The sequence below is a fragment of the Camarhynchus parvulus genome, chromosome 9, assembly GCF_901933205.1.
Source record: "Camarhynchus parvulus chromosome 9, STF_HiC, whole genome shotgun sequence".
In the NCBI taxonomy this organism is placed as follows: Eukaryota; Metazoa; Chordata; class Aves; order Passeriformes; family Thraupidae; genus Camarhynchus; species Camarhynchus parvulus.
Window position 1 is genome coordinate 3,796,860 of NC_044579.1, and position 20,393 is coordinate 3,817,252.

At 43.6% G+C, this 20,393-nt stretch overlaps 1 protein-coding gene across 4 annotated transcripts in view; it reads right to left on the reverse strand.

Moving 5' to 3' along the window:
• MECOM (MDS1 and EVI1 complex locus) overlaps positions 1-20,393 on the reverse strand; it is a 324,959-nt gene that overhangs the window by 281,892 nt on the left and 22,674 nt on the right. The gene's annotated exons all lie outside the window — the stretch shown is intronic.

Consider the following 20,393-nt stretch of genomic DNA (forward strand, 5'->3'; position numbering starts at 1 on the left):
CAGCAGTCAGACACAGAGGCTACTCGCTGCTAAATGCCTGCTGCTCCTTCAGGACAAAGCATTCCCGGACTCAGGTAAAGAGGATATTCAGCAAGGATGGTACAATGGTTTGTTGGTGGTGTTGCCCAGAGATAGAGCAGTCTCTTGGCGGGGAGCTTGCTCACAACACAGATCCACTCTGTTTGGTGGACACACAGCTTCCCTTGGAAGAGCCACACATCCCGTTTCATCATCTTCTCGCCTGCACAAACAAACACATCTACTGTCACTGACATTTCCTTGCCTCCAGCCCCAAGCAGCTGCCATCAATGGTTCACACATTAGACACGATTTGGCAGAAATAGCAAGAGACCAGAAATCACAGAGTCCACATTTTTCTGTCTTCATTCACGGATTCACTGATAAATCGCCTTCAGCCAGACTGAGTTGCTTTGCTCCTATCCTCCCACAACCTGTGGGGATGCAACTCAGCCTTGGAACAAGAGCATTCCAACAAAAAAGTACTCGGGATCCCACCTCATCCCCAGGTAGGAAGGGGACCTGGCTGATGATGAGGGTTCCTCTGGATGCCAGCTTCACAAAAAATAAAGTATAACCACAAACTCTGGCATTTTAGTATCTACAGCTGTCAAACTCTGATCAGAAAGCGTCTCACCTAGCTTTAGGGAAGGCACTTCTGAGTATTGAGCACCCAGGCTCTTGCTGCAGTCAATGGAGAAAGATTGGAGGCCACACCCCAGGGGGATGGACTGGCTAAGGTCTTGTCACTCTCACCCACTGAGAAGGCTTTGAGTGCCCCATCAAGGTGGAGCCAAACATTCAGACCGCTGAGGCTAACTCAACTGAAGCTCCCCCTCTCTGGCAGCATACAGAGAAGTCCTCTCATCCTTTCTGTTTTAAAACCTCTCATATTTTCCATTAAAGTACGTGGTATCAGCTATGGCAGAGCGAGGGTCCTTGGCCAAACTGTACAGCTCACTGTGGGATTTTCTACTTTCTGAACTCTGTCTTTGTTTTTGCTGGCTCAGGCTCCCTTGTAGGTAACTCTGCACATATTTTCACCCTCCCTGTGAACCACAGTGCACACTGAAGCTAAACCTAATTTGCAGTTTGGGTATAAACGAGTAATTAGGCATCTACTCCTGCCAACATTCGTGCCAGCAGTTTAAAGCGGGTATGGAATTACTAGGTTAAAATTGCACCTTACACCTTGACACCAGCTCTGAAGAGGTTGGTCCTGGGGTATTGGACATTACATAAATATATGCACAGCCAGGAAGAAAATGGGGCAAGCCAGCCAGGATTCTTTTTAATATATCTCCTTAATTCAAGGGGCCCATTATATATAGTGCTCAGGACGGGAAAAGGAAGACTTGTACCCACTTGGGGGGGCGGGTTATGGTTTAGCCACCAACTTTCCTTTTTGCTCACACAAGGGCTAATTCATAGGTTAAGTGGAGGATTATAGATGATAGAAATGCAGCAGCCCTTTTCCTTTCCTCCCCATGCTTTTCATGTAAAGAGAAAGAAGGCTTCTCTCATCCCTTCTGCAAAAGTGTCGACACATTTCCATAGCTCTGTGAGAGGACCTGCCATTTCTGTCATTCTGCTACCCCTTGTCCTTTTGTCCCCACAGCATCTTATTTCAGCTTGGAGAAGAATAATTCATGGCTTCAGAAGATAAACCCAGATTTCCTAGGAAATAGTTCCATAAGAAAAACCTGGACTTTAACCCTGCCTGGGATAACGTGAGCTCAGCTCTCTTTTTTCACCAGTTTGTGAGTTGTGCCGCAGCTTTGAGACAAGCAGAATCAGTCCTTTGCAATATGTCTCTTTCAAAGCACTATCTCAGTGCACCAGCACCTGAAGAGTCACTTTGGGGGATGTTTTGTCAGTGGGAACAAGGTGACAGCATGGAAATTCAAGGACTGGCCAAGTACCAGCCCGTCTTCCAGTGTCCAGCTGTACTGCTCCATCAGAGCAACTGTTTGTCCTTGCCTGGCAAAACTTTAACTGAATACCACCTTAAAGAAATCAAAAAGATTGTCACAATGGCCTAAGGGTGCAAAGAGTCACACGGAAAACAGACGTGGGAACAGAGAGACCCACTGGGATCCAGAGTTACAGACTGGAGCTGAACTGTGACCATAGATTTGCTTAAAAAACACCCTGCTTATCCTGAAAATTTAGGAAAAACTACAGACAAATCCTGTTTGCATGTATTGCAACTCAAGGACAAGGTACAGGTTCTGCAGGTTGCTGCATTTTTCATAGTAAGTGATCTTATGCAATTAAGCACAACAGTAAGTAAAGCTCAGATATAAAACCCATGTAACCTTTTTGCTGGCATGAAAATTAAGACTTCCCTCACCTTCCAGTAATTGAAATGCTTCCCTTGATAGTTTTCCTCTTTGTTTCTCTCAATATTTTTGTTTTAAAGGAATACTTGGAATTTTAGCAGGTGATCTGCAAGTTGCCTTTTTTCTTTGACCCCTCCCTGTTAAAACCTTGACTCACTTTGGAGTGCACAACAGAGCCATTTGCTGGATTCCCAGAGGGAAGAGGGAAATGGAGGAAAAAAAGTGAATTTGAAAAATGTATTTTTGGGGGAGGATAAATGCACATTCCACCCTTGTTCTTTTGTATAGGACTCTCATCTCTCTTACCCAGAAACTCTTCAGGTTTTGAAGAGTAAAGTGGGGAACCAAAAAAATGTCTTTGCATGAAGAAAAAAAAAAAGGTTAGACTCATCTACACATGTTTTTTCATGTTTTCTATGGAAACATGGCCAGAGCTCAGTTTCCACCCTAGGTACATTTTCCCTACTTAATTAAACCCTCTTTCCCCACATGACAAATGGGCCCTTCTCAGGAAAGGGCATGATTGCAGGCACGGGTGAAGTCAAAGAGGGCATTCTTAGTGATTAGACATGAAATACAGACTTGGAAAACAGAGGTTTTGAATGTAAAGAGGGAATAACTTACTGCATCCTCGGGGTAAGGATAATTTATGCATCCTTTGCCTAAGTGAGTTTTCTCTATCTGTTTATTTTGGGTTTAAAAAGTCAATTTATCTGGTTGGGCTTTACTTTTAAAAATGTACTTCCCACGGCCCTACTCTTCTGTTCAGTGCTCATATTTTTCCCCAAGCCAGATTCATTAGAAATATGGCCTGGATGATATGTGAGCTTTCAAACGTGGCATGCAGAGCAAGCACGGGCACCAATGGGCCAAGTTTGGGCCCAGTGTCTCTGACTGACCCCAAAACTGCACACTGCCAACGTGCAGGATACAAAACTCATGAATTAGGAGAAGGGGGACCTGAAAATCCTGAGATAGTTTTTGTTTAATGAGATTGGTACTCCATTTTTTTTAATGAGGCTTGGTACTGCAGGCAATGTTTTCAAGTGCTGCTTTTCCACAAGTGGTGCTGGAAACTCACTGTGTTTTAGATGAAAATTGGGGTTGCCCCAGTTGCTTTCCCTATAAAGGTTTAAACTGGGTGGTGTCACCAGCTGACGCTTGCAGCCTACATGAAATTTTGGGAGGTTTCTTCTTTTCATCAGAGAGGCACAATGAGCACCAGGGAAACAACAAGACTTGAGCTGAGGAGCTGGGGCAAAATACACGGCAGCAACACAGAGGAACTGAATATATTTGAGGGATACAAAATGTATTCAATTCCTACCACATCCTAGAGCTCAAGGACCACTTATTTCCTTAGCAGTTCTGCTTCTACTTGATTCAGATAGTGCAAGTTCCTCCAGTTTAAATGGGGACCTAGCCTGAGCACAGGGAAAACAAAACAAACTAAACCCAACCATAAAACAAATTTATTCTTGGTAGTCCAAGTAACTTCCAAGTAACTTGGCTACCATTGGATTCAAAGGGCACTTGCATAAGTAAAACCAAAAAAGAGTTCACAACCCTGCAGAAAAAGTGGCCAACCAATGGTCTTAGACAAGTTTCCCCATTTTGCAATTATAAAGAAGATTTCCAAAGAAATCTGTGGAGTGGAACTTCTAATTTCTACCAGGCATTAAACTGCATTAAAGTGTCTAGCCCGCTTTCAAGGAATAAATCAATCCCTGTCTAATTCTGATATTCCTCATACTTAGCTCACAGGATCTCTCTCAATCAGGTGTTTGTACTTCAGAAAAGCAGTGATTTCTGCTCAGGTCTACTTGGGTGGAAATTAACCATCTAGAGAAGACTGGTTGTGTACAGGTGTGGTTTAAAATGGGGATCATTTTTTGGAATAAAGGACTATGCATGGGATTCTTCCTCCAGTTTCACAGACATGCAAAGGTGCAGCAGAAATGTAGAATTGGCCATGATCAGACCTGAGGCACATTCACCTGTGATTTAATGAGGAGAAAAATATCAAATTCATCATAGAACACATAAAAAAAAAAAAGAATGGAAGCCTGCACCATGAAAATTCAAAAGTTTCTGGTCCAATCCCATTTTCTGCACATATCTGTGGGGTTTTCCAGCAAATGGCAACCCACACATCACAGCCCCTTGCACCTCTCTTCTGATGGATAGTTTTCCAGATGGAAACAATCCCCTGCTTGCTCCTCACTCCAGCTTATCCCAAAACAGCCTTGCATGCCTTCCTCCTGTGATGAGCCCTCTTGGAGCTGATCCACCACTCACACAAGCCACCAAGGGCAACGACAGCTGCTTCCTTCTGGTGATTGCTACGCTTGGAGTAGGAAAATCTACTCAAAGCCAGGCCTAAAACCAGGAATAAACCCAGCCTATACCCACAGCTCTTTTCTGCCATGCCTTAGGGACTGTAAAACACAAGATGCAGCCACATTCCTGCAGCCCTCCCTCACGTGGCAGCAGGACTCCTTGCATGAGCTGGCAACGGCTTACACAGCAAAAGAGCTGTAGGATCGGGCCTTTAATTGCTTAAAAATACACTACCCACCAATAGTTACCTAATTTAGCAGAATATATTACCTCTCTGCTTCATAAATCTTAATTAAAGCTGTTAGTTTTCCTATTATATGATCAAGAAACGCCCCATTAAAGTTAAGCAGTTTCTCCAAGTAATTATATACGTTATGTGGCGTGAGTGTAAAGATGCATATAGCGTTCCGCTACCAATTATTTTGCATACCCTGAAAAGCACTATCTATTAAATAAAAAACTTGCAAAATTTCATTAATGCACGATTTTTTAATCTCCCAAAAGTCCAAGATGTCCCACAGGAGCTTGTATACTCAGTGTTGGCTCCTTATAATACAATTTAATGCTCACAAACACAACTAAAGTATTTAAGCATTTACAGAGGTTGTCATAAGTGCTTTACTTATTTTCGATCAAATTCAAGTCTACATTTAATACAGTTAACTGTGGTTATTTAATTTCAAAACTCAAGAATCCAACCTCAAAAATTTATAACAATATAAATTTAGTTACATTGATACAGGATATGTATGCTACTGGGAAACCATTTTTCAGTAAGAAGTGTAGAATTGTAAGACCTAAAAGGAGTTATTTTTTAAAGTAAGCATTATTTCAAATAAACCTTGTCAGATTTCAAAGAATATTTTCCTATTCATCTGCAAAATGATTTCATAATTTTTAGTGATACGTTTCAAGCTGGTGCTAAATGCTACCAAAAATTAAATGTATTTTAATTACCCTTTCTCTTTTAGTCAGAATTTCATGTAAATACAGAACAAATATTAAACTGAGATCTTGAAAATATCTTAAATGCATTATTAACCAAAGCACTTCATTTCCTAGCAACTGGCTAGAGAGAATGAAATTTGGAAAATTATTCTTAGTTCCCCATAGACAGTGAATTTATTGCCTGACCACATTAACAATTAAAAGGTATATGCAAGATGTTGGATGTTAAAATATAATGGAAGGAGCTTAACATCTGCTCATATACGGCAAGGAACCAACTCCCACCCCTAAAAGTAACCTAATCAGGCTTGCAAGAATGTAATATTTTACTTTTAAGCAAAATATTATTCTTCAAAAACTGCAAAGAGTCAATCCGGCAAATAAATAAATTTAAAAAAAAGCAAAAAAGAAAAGCAGAGAGAGCAGCAACCCTGTCTCATGCTGGTAATCTTTGATCCAATACAGTTTCATATCATCCCTCAGAGCTGACAGTGCATTATTAATTGAAACATTGGGGCTGTACTTAGCCCTCTTCTGTAGGAACTGTAATATAATTATATCCCATAGGCAGAAATACTATTTCCACCTCTGCCCCTGAAAAAGTAATATACAAACTGGCTTAGAAATGTGTGAAACAAAGTAGTACCCACCACTCCATTCACATTATCAGTACTTGGGTGCATAAATCATGATAAAATCATAGTCTGAGGAAACAGATACATGAAAAGAGCAAACATGATCTTTATATAATATGTTATGAAAACATCTTGGATAGATTGATTTCAAACTATTTGGCTGTGTTTCCTTTTATAATCTTCTTTTTTCCCCTGTTTTTAATTTTTGCACAGATGCAGCTATATAAATAGCAGCATTTCCTGGAATCCTCAGAACGTCAAACCAAACATATTTTTCAATATTAAATTATTGCATTCCATTATATCATTACCACTTAGAATAGGCTATAAATTCATTGATTGAAGACTTTAATAGCAATGCCTGATCTTTTATATACCATACTTTCACTAATAGAAAATCGGCTTCTTCTGAAACATTAGCATGTTACCCTTTCTAGTAAAGCATATCAAATCACATTAGTGAAAAAGTTGCCAAGTCAAATGGAAGTTTGGTGCCAGTTTTCCTCCTTTTTTTTCCTCTCTTTTTTCCTCAAGAGGCAGAGAAAGAGAGAGAGTGTGAGCAAGAGAGGGGGGGATTAAATTTCTTACTAAACTTGCGGCAGTGAACATAAAATATAATAATACTCCTTTAACATTCCTATCATGATTTTGGTCCTAACACCTGGACCAGCTGAGGACTGAAGGAGTTAATACTTTGCAACGTGCAATAATTCAGAGAGCTGGCTTGCACGATTTGCAATACACTTTTGCTTTGCAAGATAGACTCGAGCACAGACAGATCAACAAAAAGAAGTAGGGGGGGGGAAAAGGACAACTCTACAACCAATCAAACCAAATGCCAGAGCAGAGGGCAAAGGGATATGGAAACTGAGAAGATAGACTTCCAAGTCCTTTCCTGAAAGTGCTTGGATTTTGAGGAGAGTCCAACATAGCCTGACAAAAGTGTCTTTGTGCGGCAACACTGGGGAGAAGGGAGGAGAGCTCAGGAAACCTAATGAAAACAGGCCAGGCCTTGTACATTAGACCCCATGGAGAACTTTGAATCATACGAGCTGCAGACAAGCCCCAAGTATGTAATGCCAAATTAAAGACCACCAAATATGGGGAGCACCGGAGCAGCACCGGGGCGGACGCGCTCCTGGTGTGGGCCAGGGCATCACCCGGTGCTTCCTTCCACCCCATCCCATCCCCTGCAGAGAGCCCAGCATCCCAGGGCAGTGCACTGCGCCTCCCCCACGGGGACTTGTGGCTCATTTACCCACAAAAGAAAACAAAAGGCATTTTTTAAAACCTTTTTCTGCAGTCTGGTTGTATGTTAGCAGTGTTAACACGCTCGCGGAGAGGGTGACGATGTGCAGCTCCCATTGCAACATCCTGACATGGGGCTGAGCTGTCACCTCCTCACCTGCCCCACACCCAGTCCTGCCTGGCTTTCCAGCATCATTCCTTCTTTGTATTTTGGGATTGATAGTGTATTTATTCTTGTCTTTGGAGGACTCACAGGACTTTATCAAGGAGAAATATTTGCAGCTCCCCCTCACACAAGGTATGTGGCTGGTGATCTGGCCAGCAAGGGAAGAACAAACAGCAAACTCCTCATGCCCAACCACCATGGTGTTCCAGAATCAAAGTGTAGGTGTTTGTTTCATTCTTATCCCACCTGCTCATCCTTTCCCGCTGGTAAAATCACAGCACATCCTCTCCACCTTTCAAATCAGGTAGGGTTTGCTTTGCATGGCACCTTGTCCCAGATTTCCCCACCTGCCCCCCCAGGCTCCCCAGAGCATCCTGTCTGTATTCTACACTCGTATGAGAAGCATCCTGATCCCATTTGTCATTCTTACACTGCCACCCTCTCCCTACAGGGACCTGCATGGAGGAGATGACACCAGATGATGTTCCTGAGCTGTGCTGAAGTCATTATAGCAGTGCTAAATAAAGTCACAACTCTGCTTTCATGCAAATCAGCAAAAAAGGTGCAAATAATCCAAATAAGAGCAGAGGGAGGCCTTACATGTGCCTTGATTTGTGTCCCATCTCTGCCTTTGACAGCCCATGCTCCTCAGCTTCCCCAGCCTCTGGTTCCAAGACCCAGCAAGAAGGATGAGCCCTGAGCAGCAACAGACACTGCCACCATCCCTGCTGCAACACAGCAACAGCCACTAATCCCCAGTTATTTAGTCCTATGCAAAGATGAATGCATTTTGCCCTAAAAACATTGGGAAAATCTTCTTTTAAATAACCAAGCACTCTGCCCAGTGCTCCTTCAGCAAGGGAAGCTCATGGACAAAGGGGATGATTTTTGTCCCATCAATGCTGCTGAAAACTCTTCATTTCGAAACCTTTTCTTAAAAAAATTAGTGGTTGAAAAATTTTAAATGTCTCCCTCTTCAGAGCAGTGCGACACAGGGATACACCTCACGCAGCAGTGAGACAGAGTGAGAGCCAGCAGAAAAGAAACCAAAAGAGAAGCCACCAAGCAGGTGGGGGGATGAAGGGGCCCATCTGTCCCTCCCTGTCATGGCCGTGTATTATATGAAATTTGAATGCACCGGACCCATTTCTTGACTGGTGACAATGGGCACTGCTGATTTAATGGGCAGCAAAGCTAAACCTGCTTGCAGGAGAGCACAGAATTTATCCCTGTTAAATCCAAAATGCTTTTAGGAAACACAGAAGTAGATGGGTTGTGGTAAAGGAGAAAGGAGGTACCAAAAAAAAAAAAAAAGCCCTAAACTAACATTTTGATTTAGCTAGAAAAGACCAGCCCCCTTTTAGCTCTGAATAACAAATGTGAAAAGAAAATCCCTGATATTTAAAGTAACATTTAGAAACATGAACACTGTGTTTCCTCAGCAGCAACTGAGCCAACTTCTCCACTCAATCACCTCAAGTGTGGAGCAGCACCAACTGCAGTGAGGTCACACTTGTGTAAGTGACCTCTGTTGGCCAAACCCAAGCCTCTGTACCTGGCAGAAAGCCAGAGCAATCTCCAGCTTTGGTGGGATTGCCCTGGATTTGCACCAGTGTCGCCAGGGGAAACACATGGCCCAACAACTCCTTAAAAATGCAAGGTGGTTGTTTCCCTGACTCCGCTGACTCAAACTTCAGTGAAGGCAATGGCATTGCACAGACTGGAGATCACCACAGGTTCTGGCAATTTCTTTTCTGCTAGATATTTTCTGATACTGGATGTTTCTGGCAAAGTTTACCTTTCCTTTATCCAACAGCAATCTTGCTGGATGCTCCCTTGACACCTGTCTGGTGCAAGCTGGACCCACAAGTCAGAAAACTCTTGGTTTTCCAAAGTCTTGTAAGAGAAGACCTTTGTGCTATCAGAACTATTTGAATACAGTTGGTTCCCCTTTTTTTGCTTCTTCCCTCTCTGCTGGAGTGTGTGCTCCTCTCCTCTACTGCTCCAGAGTTCATTTTCACTAACTTGGACTAAAGTTGACCAAAAATATTGCTCCTCACAGCCCAGAACTTCCTCCCTCTCAAGGTATTTTTTCTTTCATTTGCCAATCACAACTCTTCCAAGCCTTTGTGTCTCATCAGATCCTTGAAATATTATCCTTTAAGCAGGGACAGAGAAGGCTGCTCATCTCTCCCACCTCCTTTCTCCTCCTAGCTGCCCTTATTCTCCTGCTATTGTCCACATTCCCTTCTCAATCTCACATCTGTGGTGCCACAGCATTTAAATGGTTCAACACACCCACAACTGGCTGGTTCCTCTCCTCCTCCAGCATGTGGCTGGTTAGATAATATAGATCTATATACAGCAAGAGGGTTCATGGATCTATTGATTTCAAGACAATTTAAAGTGTGTTTGGCAAGTTACCATAGGAAGACAGCCCTGTGGGCAATTCTTCATCCCACTACTGTTGATGGGATTTTTCAAGTTAACATAAGGACCCAACACAGCATTTTTGGTTCATAAGCCAGAGACTTGAATATTTCTTTTCAAGTTATCAAATTTACGGTCAGTCTAGTCCCAACAAGACACCTGATTAATGATAATTACAACATCTACCAGGCCATCAAAAATGTACTATATTTATCCATCAGATGTGATGTTTTATCATGGATGGCCCTATTCCAAATTTTACAGGAGGTTATTTTCACTAAAAAGAAAATGGATGTGGCAAGGAAATTTCTAGTATTAACTTGTGCACAGTAATAGAAAAATAATTAAAATAATTGTGATTTCCTATTTGAACATTGACAGGCTAATTCAGAGCTGAAATCAGGATCACCATTCTGATGGCTGTGACGTTATACACCACTAGTATTTTATAAAGTTCATTTCATCACTAGATATAGTCCAACATATCTCCAAAACTTCTCTCTCTACCATCTAGAGTAAATTTAAGATAAATATTAGACAACACTGAATAAGAAAAAAAAAAACATAATACTACCAGACTCTGCAGAAATCCAGATTTGGTTTGAAAGTTACTTAATATTTATGAGGTATCTGAATCCCAGTTTTGACCTTTGGATCCTTTGTTATGATTTATAAATAAGTTTTTTCCATCTTCAACATGAGGTTGATTCATTTCCACTGTCATTTACTAAAGACTGGACATACCTTGGGGCTAAAAAATAGCAAAGATGATAGTGTCTTGGCTTGGCAGGGGAGTGGTGGGAGAGGGACCTCTTTGCCTGCACACCGAGCACCACGAGGGCTTCCCAGCACTGTTACTAAATCAATACAAAACACCAACACAGCACGTACATCTCATTTTTCAGAGCCGTGTGTTTTCCGAGCTGCTTATTCAATCATTTTAACAATTTCTAAAACTGCGACCGGCGCCGCACGTGTCCTTTCGGTGGGAACCGTAGGTGATATGATCAAAGTTAGCCTGCACCTAATCAGGGCGCGAGACATAATCAAGAATCTTTTTTTAAGACGTGTTCAATTCAGTGGAGGGCAAAGACTATTAGTCTTTTCCTTATTTACTACGGTTTAGGTGAAATTCCCATTATTTCCATTAATACCGTTCCAGCCATATCAATTATTATAAGGTGCACTCAATAACACAGCTACGTTATACCTCGAGCAAAGTGTCTTTCAGTGCGGTCTCTCAAGCAAACAAGATTTACATCCTCGTGCAAGATCCACGGCTCTACCAAACTAGTGCCATATGTCTCTTTCCTTCCGTCATCGCCCCAGTGACAAAATCCGCTGGGTAGATTCGACATGGAAAAGAATGTCGGAAACTCCGCAAAGGAAAACAAGCAGCAAAAGAGAAAGTTGGATGGGATTGATTAAAGCAACACTTTTAAGTGTGTTGAAACAAATTTTTCCCTACTGTGGCAGAAGAAATCCGTCACAACAGGTTTAGTAAATCGTCCTATCAATACACAGGAGGAATCTCATGGGGAGAGGTTTGGTTAATGCATGGAGCATCTCAAATCTGCACCCATTGGGCAACCTGAACCAGCCACACCACATGTGTGTACACCTACGAAAGCAGCACCTCCGCTTTCCTTTAATACAAAATTCCTGAACACCTGGATGCTTCCATGTCATGAAATAAATGCTCGTAGAATAAAAATTTACAGTCCCTCACATGCATTAAATTTGTTTAAACAGTTTTTCAAAGCAAGAGCCTTTTTTTATCTTTCTTTTTTCCACCCCCCACCTTTTTAAATGGCAAGCTGTATTTTATAATGGAGCGCCAGCTCTCCGGCGAGCCTCCATTCTTCCAGCCCTGACAGACTGTTTGTCAGCTAAACTCCCCTTGTCATGTATCCCCACCACTGCCAACTCATGCACGGAGACCTTCACTTTTACTGCTACCACTTGCACCCTGCGCAACCTTTGTCATTGATCACTGATCCAACCCAGTGCCCACATGTTCTTCAAGTGCCTACACAAGTAATGAGGTACTTGTGGTGTAAAATTAAACTGTCAACTGTCAGCGATTGATAACCACAGCGAGAGCTGACCTAGAACACCTGCACCCGTGGCCAAGACAGGTGTGACACGTTTGATCGCTGAGCCCTACTAGTCAGCGTGACCCGGCGGTGTCCCTCCATGGATTCTGCCCCTGACAGAGATGCCGTATTTCAGCCCTGGGTTTCCACCGCTGGTACAGGAGCAGCTCCCTCCCCTGCCACCACAGAATCTCCCCTCCACCACAGTGGCTGGAATGTGAGCAATACCACATTTTGGTGATGACAGGTATTTGTGGCCATGGAGCATCTTTCTACCTCCTCATCCTGCTGTTCCTGCTTCTGATTCTTCTTCACTGCAGCTTGGCAGGGGCACCCACATTTATCAGCACTGTTCACCCCCTTTATCAAAGCTTTTGTGAGGAGCCCAGGGCTCAATCAGGGTCTTCATTCCCATCGGTGCATTGATTTAAGAACAACGTGGAGTGGAACTTATGGTTATTTTTATAGTATAAAGCCTCTGCTTCTGCATCACTACATGGCAGGAGCACAGAGCTGAGTGTTGCTTTGGCATCATTTAAGTAAACTCAGTCTGATGCTGTTGGGAGCACGGAGTAGGAAATCTCCATCCCCCTTCTCATCCATTCCATCACTGCCATGGAGAAATACATCTCTCTTCATCCAGCTCTAATTAGTTTTAGCTGTGTTACTACACAACGTTTTGCCTTTGGTTCATATTTAAATATTTTTACTCGTAATTTTGAACTGTTGATTTTCACTTTAAGCAAGCAGGGGCTTTTAAGGCACACACTGTCTTTTAAAACCCCCTGAAACACATCAGAAAATAATGGCAGGAAGGTTTCTCCCCTCCCCTCCAACAGTTGCACTATATTAAGTTCATGTGATGAGAAGATAAAAATCTATTAACTTGCTGCTGACCTTATCGACACAAGGATCTCTGCAGACATTACAGGAACTATATCTCTTCTGACTTTTACATCCAGAACCTCATGCACCAGCATCCCAAACCAAATATAAAATCTCCATGATGAGTGAAACAGTGACACATACTCCAACTCCAGTCCTGCTGGCTGGCAGGAGACACGAGGTCCTCTGGGGCCTGGGACCAGCCTCTACTTTCAATTTGACTTCAGGGGCAGATTTTTCACCATATGCTACTGGGGGCTCTGAATCAAAACTGTTTCCATAGGACCATATGCTACGAGGCAAATGTGCTGGATGCAGAAAGGCTTTCTGCTCCCCCGTATCACCATGATGTATTGCAAACATAATTAAAGGTGAGTAACGCGGGTGCTCCTGTTTGGGTTAATCATTCCTTCTTACAACTGAAGCCAGTATAAAACAAACCAATTTTCAAATTAGACCAAAAGTCCATCTAAATACACATTGCTCACACACTCTCACACCTCCCACATTTCCATGTATGCAGGACCCTCCTCCACTGCTCAGACAGTAGTTCTGAAAGAGCAAAGGATTTAAGGTTTTTAATTTTTGTGTTTATTATTATTATTATTAAATAAAAGCAGAGCAAGGACTCATAGCTGTCTGTGATGCTTCTCCCATTTTATCAGTCAGTGAAATGGGACCATCACAGGCACCAGAAGGCAGGGATCCTTCACAGACACAGATCCCATCACAGACACCACAGGCATCCAGGTGCCAGAAGGCAGGGATCAGGTGATCCCCAAAAGGCAGGAGAGGTGTAGGTGCCACCAGGGTGGCAGCAGCCTCTGCTGCCCCTCAGCTCTGCCTGCTGGGAGGCAGTGTATTTCCAGACCAATAGAAATAAGCCTGCACAGGATGCCAGCAGGACTGCACCCAAACAGCCCCTGGTTGGATTACATCAAATGAAATTAGAACATTGTGACTCCATCAACTTGTGCTCACAGGGTTTGCCAGTGTCACCAACAACTAAACTTCAGGAGAATTATTTCAATAGCACATTTAAAGGGATTTTGCTTGATCTGGGCCAGCTCCAGGGGTAATTCAGATACAGCTCAGGAGGTGAGGTGTCACATAAGCCCATCACACAGCAGAGGCAGGGCTCTGCATCAACAAAGCTCACCATCTCCCAGCCCACAAACACAGCCAGCACTCCACCCAGCTCCTCCACGCTTCGATTAAAACCTGGAGCCCAATGCCAACAAATCATGAAACAGGCAAATGTTTTCAGAAGGTATCTGGAACTCAGCTGAGCTGCTCCTGGAGCTGCATAAACATCCAAGGCTGCAGAGCAGTTTCCTGGTGACGAGTCAGTGTGTGCAGTTATCACCTCCCCACCAGGGAGGTGTCAGTGCCAAACACAGGAGAGTTTTCTGGGACATCCCATGACTCACATCTCCTGACCTTCTGCCCTGCTCTGGCCACCCACTGCAGGAGACGAACTGCTGGGCCGGAGGGACCTGTGGTCTGACCCGGCACATCTGGTTTTATGTTTGGGAGTGTGCTCACGTAATTTTCTAGCAGTACCTGGAAAATCCTCAAGTGTACTATTAATTTGAAAGGCCAGTGTCCTTCCAAAGCTCCTGGCATGCCAATGCAAACCACTTGAGGAGCTCCAAGCTGGAGCAGTGCCCGTGCCCCATCCCTCCCCACGGCTCCAACCCCTCCACATGTTTCACTCCAGAGAGCTCAGAGGAGCTCGTGGTTAAGACAAGGACTGGCCAAACCGCATTCTGTATCCCCATTTCAGCCCCCTGTGTTCCTCCATGATCTCTAGGAAAATAGTTTCATTTATGTGCTACCCAATTTACTCTGCTTTTACAAGAGCTAACAGCAACACCCATCCCACAGAGGTGTTGGGAATTGAATGAGGTGGTTAAACACGCCTAAGCCACATTCATATCACAAGTAATAAAAATACATTACAAATGCCTAACAATAAAGAAATAACATGACTCAAGCCACTGCTGGTTGTGGTTGTGGTTTTGTGAAACAAAAAAATCTTACTGATGGGGAAAATTGCTGATGATTTGCTTCACGGAAAGAAAAAATAAACAAGCACAGTATAACATGGAACGAAGTTAGTGTTTGATCAGCGATGCTCTTTATATTAATAACCGATGCAGGCTGAAAAATTTGGATGTCAGTTCAAATGTTTCCAGGTCTCTGAGATGGAAGGTAGAGCTCTGCATGCTGAATGCAACAGTCCTGACAAGAGGATTGCAAACAGCTCGTGTTCATGCACTCCAGGTGCCAACATCTGATACTGGAACTGAGACCTGCTGTATTTGCAAGCAAACCCTCATATTTTTATTGCACATTCAGCTTTCTGCTGCTTCACTGCAAAGAGGATTTGAAGTTTGTGCACTAAAAGGAGAGCAGATGCGTTGCCTCTCACCGATGCTCCCTGCAAGACACTCTGAGATCAGACTGCAAAGCAGCCTGAGGAGAGATCAGTATGTAAAGTATGTCTGAGCACCACATTCAGCTCACTCCAGCATGCGCCATCGAGGAGAAATTAATGATACGTGGAAAGCTCATTCCAGATGATCACAGTGACCAAAACTCTTGGACCTACAGACTCTTATTTCTTTTTTCCCCCTGCACCCAGAGAGAATCCCTCTTGTTTTTACTCTAATCACAGAGCTGACTGGAAAACCAGAATTTTCCCCAACCACCCAAGTGGAAGCAAAAGTGCTGATTTCAGAGCAATAAGGGCAAAACAGAACCCAGATCATGCACCTCCCATCCTGGGGTTTTGGAATCAAGAACAGTGCACACCTTCTGGCATCATAAACAGATACATGAAAGTAAAATTAAACTGCTAAACCCTTGGGTATTCCTTGGGACAAGAAAAAAGTAAGAAGTGACATCAAAGATAGGCTGTTTACATATTGGGGGACCTGTCTGCTCGTCCCTTCACATTGATTTTTACGGTACAAAAATATTATTTCAGTGACAAGGATGTAAACCTTATTCAAAACAGGATTTAAACCATATCCTGAGAGTGAGGCATCTCTTCAGATAGCCTGCCTGCACTTACAGCATACCGAAGGCATGCTGATTTTCGTCTGCAGTGTTTGTTAAGAGGGTCACAATATCAGGAAGCAGGAGAAGGCTCATCAAAGCCTCGTTGCTCGCCTTCACCGCTCATCAGCTAGACAGTACCTTGTTTTTTAAAGCTGGGCGGAAATGCATCTCCAGTGACCCATTGTTAGAAACTTCCTTTTGTCTTTAAGTTTGCTGGAAGGAGTACGGGGCCCCTTTTAACTCTTTTCCAATAGGTAATTTCCCTTAATTAGGGCTCTCATTACAAGTGAGAATTTATCAGACATGATTAAAGAAGCATCTTGTCTCTTTCCTATCGCCTCAAAAAGGGGCATATTTTGATCTCCGAGCGTGTCTTGCAAACACAGATAAGCAGAGGCACTGAGCTGGGAGATCACAGCAGAAATTTGGCCTGCTCAGAAAGTTCATGTTTGGAACTCGGCATCCTCAGAGCTTCCCCCTGAGTCGCAGGGTGTCAGAGCAGCCGCGGTGGGGAGCGGGGAGCTCCCGGGGCGGGCAGGAAGCCGGGGCTGCAGAGCCCAGCTCTGGGGCTTGGGGAGCCACAGCTCCTTCAGAACCCCACAGCGCTGCACAAATCACCTCCCTGCACATCCCTGGGCTTCCCTCCTTCAGGGCACCCATTCCAGGCTCCCCCAATAAAAAAGGGCAACTCCTACCTATGGCCATGGGGTTTTAATGAAAAATACCTGAGTATGGCCATTTTTGGGCACCCCTCAATGCATTTCTCCCAGCTGAAGGTGTAAGAGGTCCAACACAGAGCTTGCTGAACCAAAATCCTGCGCTCACATGATGAGGTTGCTCTACAGGTGCAGCCTCTGCCATCAATGCCCCACGCCTTCTCCTCAGCATCTGCTTCTCCAGCAGGAGAAAAATCTCCCAGTGACTTCCAAGGCAGCCAGATTGAGTTGGTATGTTAAAAATGTACTTGGGCTCCCAGTAATATTATTTACTTTTAATAAGCATGCGTGATAAACTCATGGCCAAGTGTACTATTTTATGGAGTAACTATGGAGATGCAAGTTATTGTTTGCTTCTGTGAACCAACCAAAAGCACCAAAACTCATGACAGCAAGAATATTAATTTGCACCAAAAGAAAACATGCTTTCCAGCTTCCAAATCGTGGTATGTGCTTACTGTCATTAATGACCTAGTATTTACACTCACACTGAGCACAGGGTGAGCATTAGCCTGACAATAAAGAAGCAATAAGGAATTTTCCAAACATTAAAAACATTCCTAATCCATGAATCACCTACAATCTGAGGTGTCACAAACATTCATCTCCGTATGTGTCACCCACAAACATCTGTCCCCTCTTCCCCTCGCACGAACACGCATTCCATTCAACCACAGATACAATCAGGCTTTAATTTTATTTTTCTCACATAATGTTAATCAAGAGCTAAAAAGATAATTTCCTTCTACCACAAAGCAATTCCACTGTGGTGGAACAAACTGTTATCTTAAGTTTCACAGAGCAATTGTTCAATAATTCCTGTTTGTGGCTCTTTTCCAAATCCTTGAGAATAGCTCAGGCTGCCAACCCTCCTTAAAAAAAAAAAAAAATCACAACAGAAGCCGAAAAGCACTTGCTGTCACTCAGGGGTTCAGTGGTGGCAGACTCGGCCATTTCTCAGAAGAAACTCCAGCTCTGAGACTCCAACATGCAGAAATTCACTGTCTGTTTGAAGACAATTGCCTGGAAAGATGTAAGCTCCCAGACTGTAAATTTGCCACAGCACTGGCCCTCCGAGATGGTGTTACCTTGGCTTGGTGAATTCAGAGAATTGGAAGCTCCATGAGGAAAAATAATAAGAAGGATACTTGGCATTTCTGCAATGTTTTCTACATGCAAAGCACAGAACGAGCTTCAAGCGTTTAATGTTTATTAAAGACTGAGAGGGCGTTTTGTTGCGTGAAAGGAAACTGATAACGTGGATTTCTTTAGCAAAAGTAATAAAATGTTCTGTTTCTATGGGAAAAAAAAATTAAAAATAATAACAACAGCCCTTAGCCAGAAAGTACCCTGCATGTCAAAATCACAATTAATTTTAGCCCGTGATCTCACGGAGGAAGGGACAGTCATTTACTACAGCTTGTACAATGAGCAGCTCAACAGGGCACTGCCCTGCCCGGCGGTGGGAGCTACATCAGACAAATATTAGAGCAATATTAATCACCATGAGTGAAAGTGCAGCACCCAGCTGCCGTTCCAAAGTCTCTGGGTCCGAGCCAAGTGAGGAATAGGGCAGGGAGGGAGGCACAGGACACGGAGCTGAGATCCCACCTGACCTCCAAAGCATCCCAAAACAACCCCGTGACAACCTGGCCAGGATTTTCCCAAGGGTTTGGCCATGGCTTGCTCAGGGCAGATCCTGCTGCTGGGCAAGTCTGGTGTTATCAACGTCACACTTGCATCATGTTCAACACCAATGCTAAAAGGAAGGGCAAACAAGAGGTTTTTTGCTCCAGAACATCAATATCCACAAAGATAATTGGTGTAAGTGGATCAACCATAATTTTTGACTTCATTTAAGTGTTTCTGTAAAATATTTCCACTTTGATACAACTGTATGTAGCCAATGAAGTTATGTGGAGTAAAATTTAAAAATTAAGCCCAGACCATATAGAACCATGACAACAGCAAGGATCAGCAAGAGCCTCTTGCCACAGTGTTAAAGCCCCATGGAAGGGGAACCATCTGGGCTTTCCTGCTGCAGTGGACCATTCTCCAACCTACCTAGCTCAGTGTCTCTGCTATGGGACAAGGGGCTTCTCCTGCTCTCTGTCTGCTCTGGATAAAGCTCAAGAAAAGCAAAATCAATAAGGACAAGAAGAGGGGAGATGCCAGATCACATACTGCATTTTTAACTATTCTGTCCTCAGCCATAGAGGTAAAACACTGAAATAATTGCCAGGAATGAAGACACTTGTTAATTCCTGTTCTCTCCCATGGCTTGCTAGGCAAAGCAGTGTTTATAAGGCCAGGTCCTTTCACAAATCCTCACACAAATCCGACTGAGATCAGCTGGGGTGCTACACAAGCCTTCCAGACCATCACTTGTGCTGGAGACCACACCTCTCATTCCAAATCCAGGTCCCCACAGTCAGTAATTCACCTGTTTGACCCCAATCTCTCCTGGCTTTACATCCCTGACTTTACCAGCGCTGTTCCCTTTAAGTTCCCCCTGGCTCAGGGATGCAGACACGGGAGAAGGGCCACCCTGGGCTAAAACACACATACACGCACATGACTTAACACCCTGATCCTCCAGGATAAGCTATGAGCCTGTAAATCACCACACTTCCAGAAAACAATAGCCACCTCTTGTTTAAATAAAACTGCACCTGCTACATTAACATACCACCGAACAATCGCTTTGTTTTCTGCCAGGCAGCCAGGCTGAAGCTTCCTGACCCATATACTGAAAGGGTATTCTTAGAAGGGGAGAGGGGTTTCACAGAGAGCACCAGCTTAGCCGTGATCACCTTCCTTCCTTCTTTTGTACTGGGGATGCGTGGTTTTGTTTAGCTTTCAACAGGTTTATTTCCATCGTGGCTCTCCAAGACCTTGCAGCCATCCTTTGGCGAACGTTGCCTCTTTTTGTTTCCCATCTTGGGCAATCACAAGCTCTGAAGTGCGATTTGGGCCATTTCGAGTAATTTTTTAGCAGATTTTTCTCCCATCCAAAAGGTTTGGGCCAAGCAGGTGCCAGCTGAAAAACTCTTTGCCAAATGTTCAAACGTTGCTAAATTGTTTTGCTCTCCCCCACAGCAGGTTAATTATGATGCCTGTTTCAAGTTTATTTATCTCTACTCAATGATTTTTTATTGATTGTGCTGGAACCCTCATCTAGTGGAGTTATTTTGCTCAAATAATGTGCTCAGTGGTGACTGAAAAATGGGCTGTTGGAGAGGCTGGGTCATGGATGCAGGGAGTAATAAGAGTTTTGTAGAAGTAGGTAGCAGACACAAGAGCCAACTTCTCCATTTCACAAAGAAACACAGTGTCTCCAGTGAGGAGCGTGGATGGGGCATTGCTAAGCCAAAAGCCAACTTAATTCCTGAATCTGAGCCCAAAGCAAACCCAAATCCAGCCCAGCCAGTACATTTCTGCTTAGATGTGCATCTTGAAACAGGCACCCTGCCTCCATGCCCGTCTCCACCCACAGCCAGGAG